Here is a 22,003-nt window from a genome sequence, read left to right on the forward strand (position 1 = left end):
ATCTAGAATGTAGTTTCCATTCTGACAATACGAAGCTTCAATGGAAAACAAAGTTAAACCCATACTGTGTACAGTATATGGTATGTTATGTGTCCTTAAGAAGGATATAGACCCTTTCTTTACAAATAGTCTTCATGAACTTTAAAGAGTGGTGGCAAATATATAACTCTTTTGAAAATTGTTACTGATTTCAAAACCTATGGACTTTGATTACCGATAAACAAATGAACAAAAAAAAAAAAAAAAAAAAAAAAAAAAAAAAAAAAAAAAAAAAAAAAAAAAAAAAACAGAGAGGCAGAGAGAGAAAAACAGCGAGCAAAGAAATCAAAATATTTGCAAGATATGGCTGGGATTTTAGGTCCCCTAGACCTTCTGAGGGTGGATATTAAATCATGTTAAACTACCCTGAAAAATACTAGCCATAGGTAGATTCTGATGTCTCCATTTAACTATGTAGAAATTTTTTTTAAAGCACCTCCGATGAGCTCTAAGTGGATTACAGAACAGAAACAAATTCAATATTGAAAAGCTTAATTTTCTTTCTTAAAAAAACAAAACAAAAAACTACATACCCCCCAAAAAAAACAACACCTTCCACTCACCTTCCCCCCAAGACAACCCTAAAGCGTAGGTTAGATTTTCCATGAGGAGATAGGAAGGCCTGGTATCAACACATTCAGCCTGGAGAACAGGCCAGCAGAGTTGGCCGTGTTTCTGCGATACAGCGTGGACGGAAGAGCTGCGAGCCAAGCTTGTCCTCACGTATGCATAGCTGGGTGGAGGAGGTGGCAGGTGGGGCTGTTGCAGTCATTGAAATCAAACCAATTCTGGAGGAAATTATTGTTCATTATTGTTCATGGCACTAAATCAGACAGTTTATACACAGGAGGATATGGCTGCCATTCAGAGGACCTCAGCTAGCCAGAAGGATGAGGCTGAATTCATGAAAATTAAAAAAGACAAACACAAACTCCTGCACCTGGGACAAAATAGACCCATGCATTAGTACAGACAGGGGACTGACTGCCCCTGTAGAAAAGGACCTGGGCATCCTCATAGACATCAGTTTGAGCATGAGCCTGCAGTGTACCCTTGCAGCAAAGACCACGTGCATCCAGAGACAGAGTGCCATTAGCAAGAGTGCCAGGAGGTCATAGGGAGTGACCAGTGCTTTAACTGGCAGAGATGAGACTGCATCTGGAGTGCTGTGCCCAGTTTTGGGGTCCAGACCACAAGACAAACATAGACACACTGCAGGGAGTCCTGTGGAGTGGCACTAAAATGATTTGGGGATTCTAGCACACAGCTTACGAGCAGAGGGTGAAGGATCTGGGTTTGTTTAATCTGGAGAAAAAAAAATAAGGGGGAATCTCATTGTTCTCTTCCGTTACTGATTTCAAAACCTATGGACTTTGATTACCGATAAACAAATGAACAAAAAAAAAAAAAAAAAAAAAAAAAAAAAAAAAAAAAAAAAAAAAAAAAAAACGGAGAGGCAGAGAGAGAAAAACAGCGAGCAAAGAAATCAAAATATTTGCAAGATATGGCTGGGATTTTAGGGCCCCTAGACCCTAAACAGAAGTTAAAGAGAAAATGAAGTCAGAGTCCTCTTAGAGCTGTAGAGTGAAAGGACTAAAGGCAATTTTTACAAGTGGCATCAAAAGGAATTTCAATTAGGCAGAGGGAAAAAATGTATATATACATATATTAACAATTGAAGTGGTTAAGATCTGGAACAAATTGTCCTGGCAAACTGTGGAATCTCCATCCTTGGTGTTTCAACAGCTTAGCTGAACAAGGCCCTGAGCAATCTGATCTTACTCTGAATTTTACTGTGTTTTGAGTGGTCCCTTTCAACCTAAATATTTCTATAATTCTGACCAAAGTAATCTTTAGTAGTATTTCCAGGAATTTTTGGACATGTACTATGTAGAAGCACACATCTCATCGAGAAGTGTTCTAAAGCTGCTGTCTCTGACTGTGTGCATGAAATGCTTAAGAAGAAGATGTGGGCACACTGTTAAATGGAGTAGGTGATTCAGTGACAGTGTGCATAAATAAAGCAGAGGTACTCACTACCTGCTTTGGCTCAGGCCCCACTAATAAGAACTTCCAGATCCCTGWGCTTAGACAGAGCAGGAGGAGAACCACCACCAGTGAATAAGGGTCAAGTCAGGGGCGACTTGCAAGAACTTAATCCAAGAAGTCCCTGATACCCCATGGGCTGCTCACAGAGCTGAGTGATATCCCTGCAAGGCTACTTTCTATCATCTTTGAAGGGTCTTGGGGCCTGTGAGGTAAAAGCCCCAACTTGCTGGAGAAASGCTAATGTTGCAGCCATCTCTAAAAAGGGCCAAAAGAGCAATGAAGGAAGTTCTGGCCTGACTGACAGCCTTACTTTGTCCCTGGGAAAACTGYGAGTAAGTCATTTTGGAGTACACGTCTATGCACATGAAGAAGGGGAACAGTCACCGTGGATCAGTCACCAAGGTAAATCATACATAACCAATCTGATTGCCTTCTCTGATAAAATAACTGGATTTGTGGATGAGAGTAGAACAGTGGATATCATTTGCTTCTACTTTAGCAAGGCTTTAACATTATGTCCCACAATATTCCTGTAGCTAAACTGACTTGTTATGGTCTAAATGAATGGACAACTGGATATGTAAAATAGTGGTTGAATGGTCAGATTCAGGGGATAGTAGTTAACAAAATGTCTTTATCTGGAGGTCAATAACAAGTGGAGTGCTGTACAGGTTTATTATGGGACCTATCCTATTTAACGTATTTGTCAACGACCGAGAGAAGGAAATGGAGTGCATTCTCATCAAATATGTAGACAACACCAAACTAGGGGGAGCAGTTGATACACTCTGCATTGATGCAAGGCTGTCACCCAAAGGAACATAAGCAGGATGGAGAATGGGCCAACATGAAGATGATGAATATCAATAAGAATAAAGGCAAAGTTCCTCACCCGGGAAGGAAGACCCATCTGCAGCAACACTGGCTGGGACTGCTTGCCTGAGGAGCAGGTCCACAGAAAATGCCCTACGGGTCCTGTTTGACAGTAAACCGTGCATGGGCTGCAGTGCCCTGGCAGGAAAAGGGCCAGCGGCACACTGGATTGTATGAACAAGAATAGAGCCAAAAAATTCATGGAAGGGGTAATCCCCTCTATTCTGCACCTGCTAGATCATATACTATGCCCAGTTTTGGGCCCTCAATTCGGGAAAGACATTGACAAACTAGGAGGAGCTCACTGGAGGGTCATGGGACAGCTGGGGCTGGAGCACTTCCCTGTGAGGAGAGGCTGAGGGAGCTGGGCTTGCTCAGTTAAAGCAGAGAAAACTTCAGGGGGACCTGACAGAAGTCTGMTAGGGAGTTATCAAGAAGTTGTATCCATGTTTTTCATAAGAAATAATGGGCACAAGTAGAAACAGGATAGGTTGAGACTGAATATTAGGAAAAGCTTTTTCACCATGAGGACTGTCATGTCAAGCATAGGTTGCTGAGAGGAGCTGTGCAGCCTCCATCCACAGAGATCTTCAAGACCTGACTGAGTAAAGCCCTAAACCACTCGGTCTAACCCCATAGTTGACCCTGCTTTGAGCAGAAGGKACCTCCCAAGATTCCTTCCAACCTAAATGATTCTGTGATCCTACTGAGCATGCAGATAGCTTTTGAAAGTATAGAGTACACTGAAGTGTAGGTAAAGTAGTGTGAATGAAATTAATCAGGCCCAATAATAACAGCAATTCATGCATCAAAAGCACAAATAGAATTTGTGGAGATTTCCTGTCTTTCCTGGTCAAATCTAAAGCCTGTGAAAGTTATTTGGCTTAACAGATTTCAAAGCACAGCACGTTTCTATCTTCAAAAAAAAGGCGAGGTGGCCTTAAAAGGAGTATGTAGATAGCCCTAGATATGCCCCTTACTCTATTCAAATGAATAGCTCCCTTGAGCTATTTCCTTGCGCAAGCATTTCCTGATCTCATTAACCATTATCTCTATGGAACTAACTGAACAAGAGGACTTATGGCCTTGTTCAAAGCTGATTTTTTTACAGCATGATATGGTATCAGTATTAAGAGTGACATAATGGCAATTGATTGATCTTTGCTGGAGAAAAAAAAAAAAAAAAAAAAAAAAAAAAAAAAAAAAAAAAAAAAAAAAAAAAAAAGCTCTGCTCTTCCTATTAAAAGAAGCATGAAATGGAGTTTGAAAAAGAACTGATGAATTTATGCTGCTACTATTTGAAAGCAAAGGATCGTATAAGGATCACAACAGGAATAATAGCAGTTATTTGGAAGAGGGAACAGCAGGTGAAGTTTGATATAAGAATGCTAATTACTGTCGTTATGGTTGAAATATATAAACCTTGTCTTCTTTCCTTATCATTAATGGAAAGGGTTTGATAAATGTCTTAAACGTGTTACTCAAGTTATCTATTTAGGGCTCCAATCTTTCTGATCTTTTTCCATTTAATTTTTACCCTAATAAATTTAATCCCTCATTTAGTTCACAAAACTTACTTACCTTATGATAGTGAAGGCATAGATATGCTTAAGTATAACCTTAAACATATGTATAAATATTTTGGTGGGGTAGGACTTTATTGTGATTTGAAATGGATTAAGCCCTGTACGACTTAACACGCTCTGTTAACAAGAACTGTTCCATCCCTACCCATCCCACCATACAGACAGTTGTTAAGGGAACATACTGTGCCTGGTATGTATCAAAGAACTTTTCTCTCTTCCATGAAAAATCTTTAAAATCCAGACCTTGCTCAGCATCCTTTTCCATGGCTCACTCCACTAAGCTTCTGTGCCACTTTGCATGCTGAGCTTTCAATAGCAACTGGAAAACAAACAAAATGTTATGATTAATAAGGAACAAGGATAGGAAATAATACAAAAAACATTGCATTGCTATTAGACAGCAGAATGATGTGTGTGGACTATCATTTTTGGTTATATCATTCTATTGGAAACAGAGGAATGTGAGAYATTTCAGCTTCTGCAGAGAGAGAAATTGAAGAGTCTGGGACTATTTACTTGAGGAAAACAATAAATACAGAAGGACATGATGTAGGTATAAAAATGCGGAAAAAAGTGGAACAAATGTTTCTATTTATTTTCTCTGATGACAAAGAATAAATAAGTATTGCACTTAGTATAGCTCCCTTAACCTTTTTTTTTAACACAGTCAAAAATTAGTGGGAAGAAATCACTTACACTAGGCACAATTTGAAGAGCTTTTTGCAATAAAAAGGACAAACTGTAGTGCCTATAAATTTTTCAGATATCAGGTTTTCAACAGTCAACTGATAACTTAAAAAAAAAAAAAAGGAAGACAACTGAGTCTTCCAAACACGAATATACCAGATGCCATTTTGGCTAAGATCTGTGGTTTTATGTTTGTTCATTAGTCTGCCCTGTCGCTAAGCAATTTCAGAAAAATCCTATAATAGACAATTTGACGATAATCACCCCCAGGAAAGTTCTCCTTTCTAACTCCAGTTCAATTTTAACTCGTAAAGCGTAGGGTTTATGTTCCTTTAATTACTGAAATAATTCTTCCTCTAGTTCATGTAYATTCCTCATCTTCTTTTGAATCCCACTGATTTCTGTGGATACCCTGTGGTAATGAGTTCCACAGTCATGTCCTAGGTGAGAAAAATCATTTCCTTTTTTCATTTTGAATTTTTCTATTTTGTTAAATGTTTCCTTATTTCTACACTGCAGTGGAGTATGTTTTTCATTTCTGCAAAAATCTAYTGTTTCACATATTTGTCTCACTTATTTGTCTCAATACATTTTCTATAGGAAACTTCCGTAACTCTTGCTCTGAAGTTTCTGATTTAGAGACRCTCCAGAGGCAGAATTTTTGAATACATAGCTGCAAGTCTTATTCAGTATAACTTTGTCTATGAAAACTTGTATGTTATGGTTGATAACTATAATGTCCCTCATGTTCATTTAGAATTTTTATGTAAATCACACAGTGACATTAAAAGTAGAGTCAATAAAGAATGCACAGGTTTTGAAGGAGTATTGCATCATGTCTCTTGGTAAAATGGATATTGCTTCCTCTTGATATTCATTTGTTTCATTAGCTCTTTTAAGGAAAGAAGGCTTTCATTTAATTTTCATTTATTTTTCTCACACAAAATCCCTAATTAGCAGAGCTGAATAGAAAAATTATAATAATTTTTTTTATTAGACAGTGGTTCTTAAAATATGAAATGATTCTCAGAAATCGTTCTCATCAGATAAAATTCCAGTAGAATTCAGATGAGTTTCTCTCTGCCTAATTCCTCAGCAACTCACCAAAAACAGTTTTCCTTGATTCAGAGACCGGGTTTCCATGGCTTTGGTGTCTGAGGCTTCTTTAGAGAGAATTTTGAAAAAAATGAATGACTTTATTATCACATGAGAATGACACCCAAACAAACAAACAAAAAGGAATAAAGAAAGAATATCCTCCATGTGATATATTTATTTTTCTTATGATAGTCTTAGTCAAAATATCATGTTAAGGATCTGTAAATCTGATGAGACTTGGTGAAAATGGATGGTAGACTAGCTATGGAAAGTCTTCAAATTTCAATTTATGTTGCTTCTACTACAACAGCTTTCATACCCTTTACTGTTTCAGGTTTGACAAACAAAATAGAGAAGTGAATTTTGTAGGACCAAATAGGTCTGATCAAAAATAAGATCTCTCAGCTTTTTCCAAACAGAACTWGTACTATTGCAAAGTAGAATCTAATATTGCACCACACATTTTTTTTATTTATTTTTATTTATTTATTGCTTATTTTCATCATTTGGATCATTTTCTTGGGTTTTCAGACTGTAGCTAAATCAGAGACTTATTAAATGTGTGTTCAGTTTCTCGTACAATGAGTCTACAGACTACTTAAAGTTTCCAGGTACTTGGAAAATAGTAATTACCTGTTGCCCTGCTTGGAGCCAGATTTTTATGCTAGAATATAAAAAGGAAAAGTTTTTGTGTGACATAAGACCTTACAACCTATCACAATTTTTCTGTACTTTAACACAGGGCATGGGGAACTCTATTACTGAGAAAAAAATGTGGCATTTTCTTTATAAAATCTTCAAGAAATAGTGATAGAAAAAACAGAAAACAATTTAAGAAAAATATGTGAAAAAGAAGAAATGAATGATATTGACGGAGAGCTTATTTCTGCCCAATAAATTGTAGAAATTGTTCAAGAACAGTTCATCTTTGAAAAAAAATATGACCTCCTGTAACACTGCCACAGTCAAATAGACCTTTAGTGAACTTCTGAGCAAATAATCATCATGTGAGTCGAAACTGCCTAAGGTCAGTTTTAACTGAAGCACTGTATTTGTCTAGGATTTCTAGCAAGGTTAGAAGAATAAATTCAGAATATTGTAACTGGCWCATATCAACTAGTTCCTTCTTTTTCTTCTTTAGTCTCTTCTTTATTTTGGACATACTCATTTAGTTYGCATAGAAGCAGGTTTCTAGACGTATCAGAAACTCCAGTGAGGGAGAATATATTCCTCAATTAATTGCAGCAGGAATACTACACAGTGCTTCTTTAATCCAAAGGCAAGGCAGGCCTTATCTGTGAAGAAGAAAAGTAAAAGTATGCTGAGCACATCTCTACTTATTCATTATCTTGGTTACATCTACAATCTTGCACATTTATTGCTAACCTTGTCATTCTGTGGAATCTGAACTCCTGATATTGACTGGCAGATGCACGGGTTAAGCAAAAAAGAAAGTTAAATCAAAGGTAGGTTGGAAGTCTTGTAATGATGGCACTAGGAAAACAGGAGATGTAAWGTCAGTTCTTGATTTGGCTCTGTGTGTGCTGAGAATCAAGTCACATATTCCTTCTGCTAACGTTTTTCCCTATCTGTAAAGCACAGAAGATACTGTATTCAACATTTTTGTTGTTAGTTATCATAATTTGTCTATGAGTTCTCACGGGGGAAGGCGGGAGGTTGGGTCTTAGAGGAGGCTTGTCTGGAACTGAGCACAACGGACTTGTCCATTGAGAATTCTCAGCTCTACCAGCATCCCAGTAAGTAATAAGATGCACTGCAGAATATAGAAGCTCTTATTTCAAATAGCAAGTACAGGCAGGTGTAATAGTACTGAATTTAAAAGGACAACTGGAGGGAGAATGGCAATCAACACAATGATAACCATTTTTTGTCATTCTGAGACCTTTAAAACAGAAACAAAAGAAAAAAAAAAAACTTATAGCTACCGGCCTTATTTTCTAAGGTATTTCTGACCTTATTTCCTAAGCTTGAATGTCACTATCATTAATGCTTTAGTTATAGGCATGTGATATATACCTTTGTATTTTCAAGTTTCTTGATGTGTGTGTGTGTGTGTGTGTGTGTGTGTGTGTGTGTGTGTACATTTTATATTGAAGAGTATTTGAGAGTGTACTGTCTGGAACAAGAGAGATCTGGTTTTTATTCTTTTAATAAGGTGTTGTTAGATGTAATGGAATTACAGCGGTTGATCTAGATTGACTGTCTGCAATTGCTGAACATGCAGAAGTGTCAGCAAATTCACAACAGTTTTTGGTCTTTGATTTGGAGGTCTGTTAAATAATTTCATTGGGACAAAGCATTAGCCTAAGTTGTTATGAAAGAAAGCCATAGTGCATTAGAAGTAGCCCCAAAATGGATATAAGAAATACTGGCTTCCTTTATAGGTGATAAAGGCTAAAAGACAGACTAAATTATCCAGTCCTTTTTTATAAAGCAAAAAATAGGGCACCACAATACTGCTGCATGACAAATTGTTATTCAGCAGGCAGCTTGATGAGGGCAGCTTCATAAGTGGTTTAAGGTTAATGATGTTTAATTTTTATACGACTACAGCTGCCTGTAAATTTTGCAAGGTATCCAAAAGGTAATTTGAACATCAAAATAAATAGCTGTTTAATAAAAATAGTCTTTAAAAACTGGATTGAGCTTATCGGCACAGAACTGTGAAACTTTCAGATGAGAAGTGCATCTAAGCTATGATTTTTGTAATTCAATGTTTGGAAGTAGTAAGTAAAGGAACCTATCAGTAAAATTAATGTTAATTTGGTTGCAATGCCTTCTTACTAGTTTCTTTTTCTACTTCTCATTCAGGTACAGGAAGCTCAGGCTCATTTCTGATGTAAACACAAGACTGAACACAGAGGAAGCCCAAGTATTTTTAACCTGAAATCACTATGTTGCTGGGACTGAGTCTGCATTTTTCTGAACTTTGGTTGTCTTTAGTCAGTCACTTTGGCAAGAGCAACAAATTACATACTAATTTTGTAAGCACTTATCTTTATGCTTAACATGGCACACAGGAATTCATATTTTTAACAAAAAAAACATACAATGGTCTATTCAGATATGTGAGAGTAGACACATGAATAGCATTGGCAGGATAAAAATTTATGAATCATAAAGCACTGAAAGTTAAGTAACATTCAGATCTGTTTGAAAAAAAAATATGATTGCTCTAGTACCATATCATGCCAAATCCCCCATAGGGGTGTAAGTAATTTTTTACAGCTTTTTTTGCTATAGCTTAGTATCCTGAACAAGTGATCCTGTGTATCTGAATAACTRGCGGAAAATGAACTTTGGGTCCCGGAAGGCCATTTTGCCTATGTATATCCGTGTATGTCTACATTAATCCTTATTAGTTTGGTCTCCATTTTTTCATCACATCTTGTGAAATCCCAGTGTAGATTTGCTTTTGAAGTACAATCCACAATACTGTTTTGTGATGAATGCATTTTACTCTTCACTAGCAGGTCCATAAAAATGTTTTGAACAAATAAATTGATTAGGTCAAACCATATCAAACTATTCCATTTTAATTTCAATCACTTTTTGCTCTATATAAAAATAGAAGAAAAATTTGATACAAAAGTAACCTCCTCTTGAAAAGTGGAAAGATTTTAACTATTTCAATTTTTTTCCTCTTTTGTCTTCTTCCCAGTTCAAACAATCCTGCRGACACAGACAAAAATTTGCAATCTTTTTTATTTTTCCATTGAATAACTCTTTGTCACAAAAATATTTTCAGCTATAAMGTGAATGTTGTATGTTGACCTGGATGGAAAGTTTTTGCCTCACTAACTGGAAATATCTCTAKTTCTTCACTTTCTTTTCCTGCCCAACATACTATGATTCTATATTTTTAATTAAAACTTTACCAAAAATACTCTATCATTAATATTATAAAAAAATAGAAGTAGAATCACTTTAAAAAGCGCTTTGATCTACCTAATATTCTTTTCAGAAGTACCTATTTTTTGCTTTTAAAGACCGCCACGGCTAGATACCCAAATGAAATGGGGTTGTAGCGTGAGAAAGCAAAGGTTTCAGCACCCACCTCTCAGCTGACGCCCTACGCGGGGATCTGCCATCACAGCCCTGGGCTCCAGCCTCCAGCCACACTCTTTCTCCTCTTGCTCTTGAACTCTGGGACTCCAGCTCTAGCACCACTCTGCAGACCTCAGTCCTGAGAGCCCTGAATATTATCTGACTCTAGCAGGGCAGAGTTAGACATACAGGGGTTCCGCAGAGGAGCTAACTAATTTCATTGTAAAAACACAGAGCAACTCTACAGTATCAACCAAGGTGATGATGCAGAAGTTTTAATACACTGCAGACAGTCTCATCCCTTTCTCGAAGCCAAGTAACACCTGGAAGAAAAGTTTCACAGGTAGAGCAGCACTTGACGTAGCTCATGCAGATGTTACCCAGAAATCTCCCAAACAAGAGAATGTGCCATTTTTTCACTGAAAAATACAGATTTTCAAATAGTGGACTGCAGCAAGACTAAAATTTGATATCCAGCTATCATACAAATAGTTTTGCATTGTACTCTGAAAGGGTTAGGGATGTCGTTTTCTTTTTCTTCTTTCTTTTTTGATGTTCATCAAAACATCTGTTCACATACAAAAAGCACTGAGCTGAAAAAGGATGATAAGAAGTCTAAAAGAGCATTACAGTGTAACAGGAGCCTTGGAAGACAGTCAAAGGGTAATTTAATAGTTGTTTTCTTTAAAAGACTATGAAGAAAATGTCTGTTACTTATGGGTTTTTCTTTCTTTTCTTTTTCTTTTTTTTTTTTGGCTCTGCATGAGCTTTTTTTCTGTCTTGAAAAGCTCTATCTGAGAGCTTCCAAGGTTGAAATATTGTAAGAGGAAAAAATGCAACTAATAGGAAGCCTCAAAACTTCAGCATCTATCAAGGATACTCTGTCTGGAAGATGAGACAGAGATCCACAAAGTCATACACTGTTGAATAGTTAAGTTCAAATCTGTCAGGCTCAAAAATAACCAGAGGAAAACTTCTSTACAATTTTCAAGGAGTGAAATTCAATTCACAGAAAGCCTTTGTGAACTTCTTCAATATTGCCTAATGGAAAAAATAAATGCCTCTGAAATCTCARTAATTTTAGTATACAAACTTCCTTAACAGGCAGTCACCACAAAAGCAAGGTTTCRGAGGCCTAGATCAGAACTAGGTATGACACGGTTCTCTCGGGGCCTGAAATCATTAGTGGCGTCAGGTATTTGGCCGTTGTACAGAAGGGTAACATTCTGGCTTTAAAAAAGTGGGAGTTTTCTTTTTTTTTTGTGGGGGGGGGCAACAAAAGGGATGGATAACAGTCTGGGGAGAAGTGGGGAGGAAAAAAGTAAGACAGGCATTTTCTAACGATCAGAGTGTCATGTGTAACATAAAGGACACATTAGCTAGCCTGGATGAGATCAGAGAGAAACCTGAACATGGGTCTTCTACCTCCCAGCTTAACAGCTCAAGCAGTAGTAAATAAAGAGCAAACTCGTCTTTCTCCCATGAGAACTTCTATTCTGATCCTAAACTCATACTAGAAGCAGATCTTCCAGAGGCAAAGAACCTACGGTCTCTTCAAGTTCTAATTTGGTAGGAGAATTATCTATCAAAATATCACAAAAAGATATTGTGGGCAACAATCTCTGTGTCTCATCTTTCTTTTCAAACCTACTATAATTTTTCCGATTTCCTATGGAGAATTTTCCATGATGTGTTGAACAMAGAGTCAGTCCTCGTACAGAATTGCATTATGCAATTCACATCTGGAAAATCTGTCTAAAGCTGCACTGTCTTTTTTCCATATATACTTTTATTGGGAAATATTCTTCTATCTTTAGGAGTAGAAAACATGACTGCTATTAGGTACCTGAGAAGTATGATTTCAGAAMGCCAGTACGAAAAGCAGAATATGAAATGCTCCATTAATAAAGCTTCTGCCCACTTTGCAAGAGGAAGATGATGTAAAACCTACTGGACAATTTGACAGCTAGAGGAATCTGGCGAAATCTCTGCAGGCTCTTGTCAATGAAGCTTTCAAAGGAAAGGAAGCTCAGAGAAGTTTGCAGGCATTAGTAAAATGCTTGGTATCTTTAGAACAAAGGTGCAAAGTCAGCACGAAATATCATCATCAACTTTTTTTATTTTCTTTAGTTTCAGTGATGGAGTTGTTCCTTTCAGAGCAGAGGGTCCTTTTGTAATTCTCGCCCGAGCGATTTCTGTCACTGTCCTTCGGATAATACCGCATATGCTCAGAACAGCCATGCCTGTGTCTTAAGCATACATCCTTAAAACACACAGTTCACGTTCCACTAAGTCTGCAGTAACGCCGCAGTCACTGCAGGCAGCATCATGGCCTTGACAAGAACTCATAGGGAAAGGATGTTTCCATCTGATAATGATCTTCAGCTGCCGGGAAAAAAACGTCACGGCAAAGCTGCGGGGCTGTTTTCTAAGTCTCTCCTAAGGCCGGGTTCTGCAGAAAGTCAGGGCAAGGAGTAACCTCCCAGGATCCTGGGCACTTTAAATAGCCACTTTTTGACTGCTCATTTCAGGTTTATGCAAAAGCTTCTTTATGATTATTATCACTTTAGCAGAGAAGCAAAGGGAGAAAAGCAGGGAACTCTGATTTTGGTCCGCATACACTTAGTACTTCAAATGATTGCCTCACCAAAAAGCATGATTGTCCTATTTTCTGGGCCATGGTTCCATTCCCTAAGATAAATACAAATGCCATGACTGTCTGCAAGCATTTGTCTGCATTCCATGAATCCCATTTTGGACCTTTGTATCAAGCTGCTCTTTCCCTGTTCTCATGTTCACAGTAAAGCTACTTCTACCACTGCCCTGCATCTTTGACTGTGTTCCCACTTTAACACACRTTAGAACACCAAAATCCCACCCACCCGAGACTGCACTTACATTATCTAATATCTATYTTCTAAGTCAGATTAAAAAAATAAATTAAATATTACAGATTGTATTTGGCTGGTTGAAAAATAAGTAGATTCACAGAGAAYAGTCCTAGACTAGTCCTCTACTGCTGGTGTTTTGTGCTGCAACGACTGCCTGTGAACACTTTTTCACTGATCTCGCTTTAAGSTAGAAGACCCACAGATTCCTGGTGTAGGATTTGGACTCATCCACTTATCTGCCTCATAACTCTTTGATATTTGTACACTTTCTGAGGTATTTTTTGTGTATGTAATTTCAGCTTTTTAGAGATAAGTTGAAGCATAACTAAAGCTCCTGCCTTTGTTCACTTTTTGCATAGGCATATTAAAATCACATATGTTGTGTTAATGCTAGAGTCACTGACAACATCTTACAGCAGGTTACCAAGGAAGACAGAGGTAGGAAAGGGATTTTAGATCTCTGAAAGCTTTTAAGATTTCAAAACTTTGACTGGTGTGTAGTGGGATGACTTAAAGACTCCACAAAGTTTTCATGAGAAATGAATCCTCCCAGAACAAATCCTCTAATTCTGGGCTTTGACTTTCATACATACATATTTATATTTATATGTATATCTATGCATACATTCATTCAGGGGCAGATTCAAAATAAGTTTTTAGGTGGAAGAGAAGAATGCTGGAGCAATTGTTTCTTCCTACTCTTCTCTAATCTATGCATTTTATTTGGTTGCTTTTTGTGCTAATGTTTAAAACTGTCAGACTAAAACCAGCCAAAAACCATATACATTGAGTCAAAAAAGGCTGTGTTATAAAGAAAGAAGTTTCTTTACTTAAAATCCCCCCAAAAATAAATCTAAAATAAAATAAAATATAACTTTAGTGCTTTAAGCTTTTTGAACAAAACAACCCAGTTCTAAAAAACAGCTTAGATTGCAGGCAAAACAAACTTCTTGCACTTCAGATTTTGAGGACAAACTGTAGGTGACCTCTGGAGTTTAGTCAGTACCCAGCCACTCACCAGAGCAGTGACAAGCAGGCACCTAAGTTCTTTAAAATGCCTCCTCAGAGCCGTCAGTGACATGTCATGGCTCTGGGCACTTTTAAACTGACCTGCAGGTAGAGGCTGAGCATGTTCTGGTCCCTCAAACATCTAGGTACAAGATAGAGCCAACTCCTGTCTGACCTACATGTTTGGAGTTTCTTTTCTATGGAAATYACAAGAGGAAAGGAGAAGAGGGGATCTACCCCATATTTCAGTCTCACTCCAACATGGGTTCAAGACATAGCAGGCCAGGTTAGAAAGCTCAGAAGCACTCCTGGAGTAACAGCTTTATATGTAGACTTTGTGTACCCCTGGAAAGAACTACCACTAATTTATAACTGGTGCTACAAACACTGGCCGCAGATCCACACAAAACAGTGTTTTTGCTCCTGAATCCAATGTCTCCCYCTTAGTCCAAATGTTAATACCACATATTCTTGCAGTATGAAAACGTTACTACAAGACATAATCTTTAAGAGAAAAAAGACTTTTGTATTTTTCATCTTTTTATTGTGAAGACAGTTAAATACTGGAGCAGTTGCCCAGGGAGGTAGTTGTGGAGTCTCCATCCCTGTAAATATTCAAAACTCAGCTGGACATTGTCCTGAGAAACTGTTCTAGYTGACCCTGCTTTGAGCATGGGGGTTGGRCTGGAGATCTCCAGAGGTCTCTTTCTGCCTCTGCCAGTCCGTGATTCTGAGATTCTGTGAATATTCTGCCTTCATTTACAGATCAGAATGAAACTCTCCTTTTTCCAGATCCACAGTGATTTGAAGGTGTATATTCAGAATGTTTTTTGGGGAGGCATCTATCAACTTCAGTGGAGGCTTCAGGTACATAGCATCTTGTAGGGCTGCACCTTTTGAGCTACACTTTGCAGTTGTGTTTCATTAAGTAGATGTGGGAAGCAGACTTATTTTCTTTTTCTACTCTTTTTAGTAATAATAGCAACTTCTTAAGGAAGAAGCCCTTCTGACAAATCAAAATAAAAATACATATGCTGTGCCCAAGGGGTTATCAACAGAAATTCAAATATATCTTTTGTAATAAAACAAGATGATTTGAGAACACATAATGCTTTTCATTGACCAAGTGGGGAAAATAAGCAAAATGTTCTGGTAGCCTACTGAATAAAGGACTCCTGCTTTAATATACTTTATGTACACATATTTTTTTGTGTACATATCTTGTATACATGTATTATTTTTGCTTCTGTTGAAATCAGAGGTCAAACAGAAGTGTTATGTCTCTCAGGCTGACAACTGAACCACTGACAACTAACTSCACCTACCTGATTAGTTATGATAATAATCTTTGTGCTTTATTAGTTTGCTGTCACTCTTTTTCTTTCTTTTTTTTCTTTCTTTTTTTTTTGTGTGTGTGTGTGTATTCTGCAATTCTCATACTCTTTGAGAGGTTGAGAGATCCTTCTCCTAAAGACCTCTTCTAAACAGTATAACTGATTTTTCACCAAAAGTCTAATAAAACCAAACTGGAACACTGTACCAATGTACCAAATATACATAACCTTGTACGCCCTACTCCTAAGGAATAATGATATCAACATGTAAGAGTGGAGCTGTTTTCATAATGCGGTTTATCATATGAACACGTAGTTGTCAGAAGAATATCAGGTACACAGCCAAATACCCCGTAGATCTGTTATGCATTCTGTCTTTCCAACTGTTTTCTTCATATCATTTTAAAACAGCACATGGTTTCACTATATTTAAGATAATTCACACTCAGTTTTATCTCCATAATTCTCTTCTATTTTGAACAATGGAAGAGTTGTTTTCACCCTTGCAGTAAAACTAGAAGGGAGCAAGGACAGGGCTGATACCAGAAGCTTCTCCTTGACATGCTCATTTGTTAACTGAAGTAAAAAGATGGACAGCCAAATTACTACCCCTCTCCACCCTCCTTTTAGATCCTTCCTTTTAGGGTTTCAGAAGAGATAAGGACACCAAAGATGTATGATTTGGCCAGATATYTAACGTCAGATACCTTAATTTTGATATTATGAGCGCTTCACACTGGTGATAGATTTAAACTCGCTTTCCTGTGAATACTAGATTTGTAAGTTCCTTTCTCCYGAGAAAATTGTGGTCGTCTCCATGATCTCTCTGTACAATTATTGGAGAATGACTAGGTTTTCCAGACTGTTTCAGCATTTTGTGGACTATCTCCCTATTTCTGCGCAGAGAGCTAAGGAAAGGTAAGAACTTCAACCCAAATTCAGAGAATTAACTCATGTACCTCCCTACACATATATATGCTCTGTGGATAATCAAAGAAGAACCAAAATAGGCAGACCAGTGGAAGACAATTTCTAACACAGCAAGCATTCCCTGGCAACCCCATCTCACAGGCTGTGGCCAATAGCTAAACCGCCTGTCACACCCACACCAGAGTCTGTCTGAGACGAAAGAATGAGTGAGTGGAAGAAAAAAAAAATCAAGGCTAATGATGGGTGAAGCTCGCCATGTGCTAGTTATGATAGGATGAATTCAGAAAAGTGGGTATTTTTAAGGGTCTTTTTCATTCTAAAGAGTGCCACCTTACAAAATATACTCAGCTAGGAAAATAATGAAAAAGCAYTCACAATAATTTCAAAGCCACCATCCCCATGGTGCCTTTGTTTGCCAATTGATACCTTCCATGGTGTTACAGAGATCTGTCAGCACATATTCCCTCATGGCTGCACATTAGATTAAGAATTAATAATCATATCCCCCACTTAAAGCCATAATCATATATTTATAATTGCACAATTATTTAAAATGGTAACAAATTGTAATGCTACAGGTTATTACGATTCTAAGTGAGAAACAAGTGGTGAGAGGAGGAATTTTTTAAGGGAACAAAACATTGTCCTTAAAGACAAGGAGCGGGYGGGGAATGCACATGGAGAGAAGATAGAGTGCAACGAGAATGCTCAGTTTTCTCCCATAAGTGGCGCAGATTCATTTTGCTTATAGATTTCTCTGGAATTTACCATTTTCTCTTGTTATTAATCCCTCAAAAGTCTGAGATTCCTACTAACTTCTCAGTTTTGCCTCCTTGTCACTGATTCCGCAAGTGAAGGTGGCTAGCTCTTATGGAAAGAACCACCTTGCACACAGCAGTTTGTTGGATGATATTTGTGTGGGATTCATCTTTTGTGAATACTTCTACTGATGAAAACACTAATAAAGTGTGATGTAATACTGCCTCTACTGAAGTCACAGGTAATGTTGATAGTAATGTCAATAAAGTAGTATTTTCCTGTCTTGAGATTAAAATATTTCATTTATGTAGCAAGGTTAGTATGAATGATGATCATATGAATTTCAAACTAAGGTTTGAAAATAAGTTCTTTCATACGACAGATTTGACCTAATGAGGTGAGCAGAAGGGTTAGCAGTGTCCCCTTGACCCTTCTTGGTTTGAAGAGCCAAATGCTGCCCAACACAGGGCAGTGGTGCTGCTGTAAGCAATTGACTGAAGCATTCCTATTCATTTTGCATAGGCCATCTCAGAGCCTTAGAGAAACAAAATCTTTTACAAAGGGCTCATTACTCAGGTTCATTTGCTCACTCAGTAGTCCCATGGAAGCCTCTGACATCATTACTGCTTCATAAACGTAAAACTAGAAGTAGACACAAATCATCAGTTTATGCAATAACAACAAAATTTGYAATCAGTTGTCATTAAGCTTCAGAACTGTGTTGATATGAAAATAATAATGAAAAAAAATGGAGGTCAAAGTACTTAAGATAATGGTCTTTTATTAGGAACTTTCTCTAATCTGCCCCTTTTCAACTGTGACTTGTTGATTGCACAGTGACTCACTGACTCCTGRTGAGATCGTTGTTGAAGCAAATGCTGAATAACAGCTCCATTATTTTTCAGGGATCTTTTTTGTTTTTATTTTTTATTTTATGAGAGTAGGACCTTGCTAAAAAGGTGATTTTCGAGAACTGCTAAATCCAAGTTGTTTTGTRTGCTAAATTGATAAATAACATTAAAAATATATACAAATGTAACATCTGTTTTAAAAAAATGACAGCTAAGTCTGCAAGAGAGAGAGGAGGGGAATCAACTTGTAGTGCAACACCTGCTTCAGGCTAAAACAGTAAAATTCAATTCATTTTCATACAACACCTTTCATACAAAGCCTCTCAAAACACTTTATAGCAAGAAATAAAATGATAAGATAACTTGTTACAGAAGAGGTTATTGAAGCTCTYACATAGACAGAAAAGGCTGAGAGTAGAAATGGACTCAGAAGAGGCTGAGTGTAGAAATGGACTGGTCTATGGAAAAAGAGATGTAAATTCAAAGGAGAGAAAAAGTAAATATCCTTGCAAGCTGTAACACAAAAGAGAGAGGAATAATGATCATGAGAAAGAGGATGAGGATGATGAAGTTTCCCCCTTATTTAGAAACTTGCATCTAGCATTTTCATGTAGTAATCAAATTTCTCAGCAGTGCAGGATAGGTAACTCTGTTTTACACATAGAAAAATGTAGGCATAAATATATACATTAAAGCGACTGTCCTAGCAACAGAGGCAAATTCCTAACACAGCAGCTGGAGGATGAGAACCAAGACTGACAGTTCTTACCAAGACACTAGTACAAGAGCTGGATCTGTTACATTATCATGTTACATCTGTTATATCATCATGTTACAACTTCCCATTTTTTGGTGGAATAGTGTATGTGATATTTTCCAGTAGATCCATAACTGCTTGAATTCTCGTCTGAATACGTGAATTATTTATTGAAAGAATAGTTTTACAATGTTTTGTCATCTCTGAAGATCACAAGGCAAGGCAGTATCAGGGACACGAATATGATCCAGGGCTCAGTTCCCAGCGCTGAGCTCCAGGAGCCAGGCAGACAGCATTAATACACAGAAGAAAGGGACAAGGATAGAGGCTGCTYGGGGAAAGCCAAGTGCCACTGAGTTTTGATCACACATTAACATGCACGGATGGTTCAATGATGTGACAAGAGATGAAATAAAGATTCATATTCTCCAGGGATGAAAGAGGAGATAATGTATGAAAACACAGGAAAGTGGTCGACATCTTAGAAGACTATGTATTTTCAGAGAGAAGTGAAAAAAAAAATCCGTGGCAAGAAGTTGATTAGAGACTTAAAATAGGAGGAAAAACCTTAGCAGGAAATGCTGAAAACAACGAATGGAGATTTAAATAATTGTTAATGTGGTAAATAAATTATGGCTGATAGACACCTAAAACCTGTACAAGGAGACAAGAGATTACTAATGTGCTGTACATTGTCTTCCTTTGGAGGAATGGGAGAATATAAATTCTCTATTTTTAATGTTTGCTTTCCCTGATATTTAGCTTCCATGTTTTTACCCTATTTTTCCCCACTTATTCATCTTTCTGTGTAGCACAAATAATGCCTAGACAGTTTCCCATCTAGTAACTCATTGGCATCAGACATATTCTTGCAAACGTGTTAACTTCCACATACAGTTGTGTATTTTGAAGAAAATGGGTATATCCCTGTGATTGAGAAATATTGGAGCACTAACAGCATTTCCCCAGCAGACTCTATATATGGCACTGTATACAAGATCACRTTTGCCAAGGAACCAGGCTTAGTGCCAGCATACTGTATATACTCCCAACTTGCTAAACTAATGTAAACCGCTATCCCCATCTGGTAATAGGTAGCCCTGGGGCAGCCTGATGCACTCATTTAGATTTTGGCTGTATGCTCATGTCATCCATTATGTGATAGAACCTAAAATGGTAGCGATGAGACTGAGGAGAGCTGAGATGTATTGTCATGTAATATTGTCTTTAAATATATTAACAAAAAAAAGATGGTACATGGTAAGTAGAGCTCCTTTCTTCTTCATTGCCCATGTGTGAAAACTAAATATATATCTATATATAATATGTATGCATATAGATTTATGATTTGATTTGAGACCTATATTCTTTAAACATTCTTTGTATWTTTAAGAAAACTAACAATAACTATTGTAAAATATCACATTTTAATACACCATAATATTTTCTAATATCAGAGCAGGTAATAATTAGGTAAAACATAAAAGTAACATATTTTAGACTTTTCCACATATAGACATTACTCTGCCTGTTAGAATTATATTATTAATTATGCAATTACATAATTACGCTTCAAAAGTAGTAAAAATATTTCAGTACTCTACATTTTTATGCAGATTCCAATTGTAAGAATAAAATTTGTTGATTTTAAATTTCTCATTCTTTCTTTAGTAGGCAGTAATTATTTTCAGCTCTACTTTCCACAGGGTAAAGTAACTAGTCATAAATTAGTACGGCATTTTTTTTGTTTTAATCTGGTATACATTGTTTAAACTTTTTGTAGCTTACAAACGAGGCTACATAATGCCTCATGGTTTATAATATTTGTATACTGAAAAGTGAGGTAATGTGATCTGACACAGCTATCCACTTGAAATGTCCACTGGGCCATGCAGTTGGTGCTCTTTATCTGTGGGACTAGTGACAAAATAAGGTACATGTCAATGCGAATGAGAGAAACTATGAAGTGTCCCTCAAAAGAGTTTGACTGCAGTCCACTGACAGCAAGGATCACACAGGTAGTGCTAGTCCAAATCCGGTAATTATGGGCTATATCATGCCTAATCCTGTCATTACTCACAAAGGAACTGTGGATAGAAAGCCTTGGGCAAAATATGTCCAGACTCCYCAAATGAATAATATATACATAGCAAGATTTAATGTTGCAGAGTAAGTTAGAACATTTATTGCTCCTCACGATGCCACGTACTCACTGTGGATCATGTAAAAAGTCCCAGTTCTGCTATATTTTCCCATGTTACTTGTCACTTGGTTTTGTGAGGAACTGGTTTTGCTACTAACCTCCTGTCGGTACGAGAGTGAACCGAAGCCTTATGCCTCAGTCGAAACTGAGAATTCCCGCTTGAATCCCCAGATTAGTCTCCATTTCCCTGGTTGTAGAAGAGACAAACCATGTCCTTAACTCTGGGAAGGAACAAGCTCCYGGAAGGAAGTCAGTAACTGCAGCCGTTCCTCTCCAGTCCCTCTCGAGTCGGCATTTGCAAGGGCACTGACAGGTTGTCCATGGCATCCACCGACAGCAAGGCACAGAGACGGCACCTGAGGAAGTGCAAAAGGGAAACGGCCGAGAGGCTGCACAAGGCATCGGAAATTCGTAGATGAATGTCATCGTTTTCCACGTCTTTAAGTCTCCCACCTTGTTCACCAGCTACAGTTTAAACAGCACCTCTTTATGCTGCTTATGTATCCTGCTCTGCTCTGTTCCCTACCTGGTTTTCTTTCTCATTTTTACCTTATTTTATCCATAACAGCGGGATGTACTGTAAAATYGTCTCATGATGCACATACAGATACAGATGCATTTTCTGAAAGACCCCCATATTGACAAGCTCTTCTCCAGCCTCTATAACATTTAGCTATCTTAAATGCATACTGGCCAACTAATTATCACTCATTAAATTTAAATGTAAAGATTTTTGTCCTTCATTGTCCTTCCTAGGAATCCAACACTCAGGAATATAAAGGGGTATAAAAAATTTCAATAATTTTAATATTGATTCTAGCTGCTTCTTTTTGTCAGCATAGCACCTGCTTAACATTAATAAATGCTTTT

This window comes from Rhea americana, unplaced genomic scaffold, assembly GCF_003343005.1.
Source record: "Rhea americana isolate MKP2758 unplaced genomic scaffold, rheAme1 scaffold_29, whole genome shotgun sequence".
Taxonomy (NCBI): Eukaryota; Metazoa; Chordata; class Aves; order Rheiformes; family Rheidae; genus Rhea; species Rhea americana.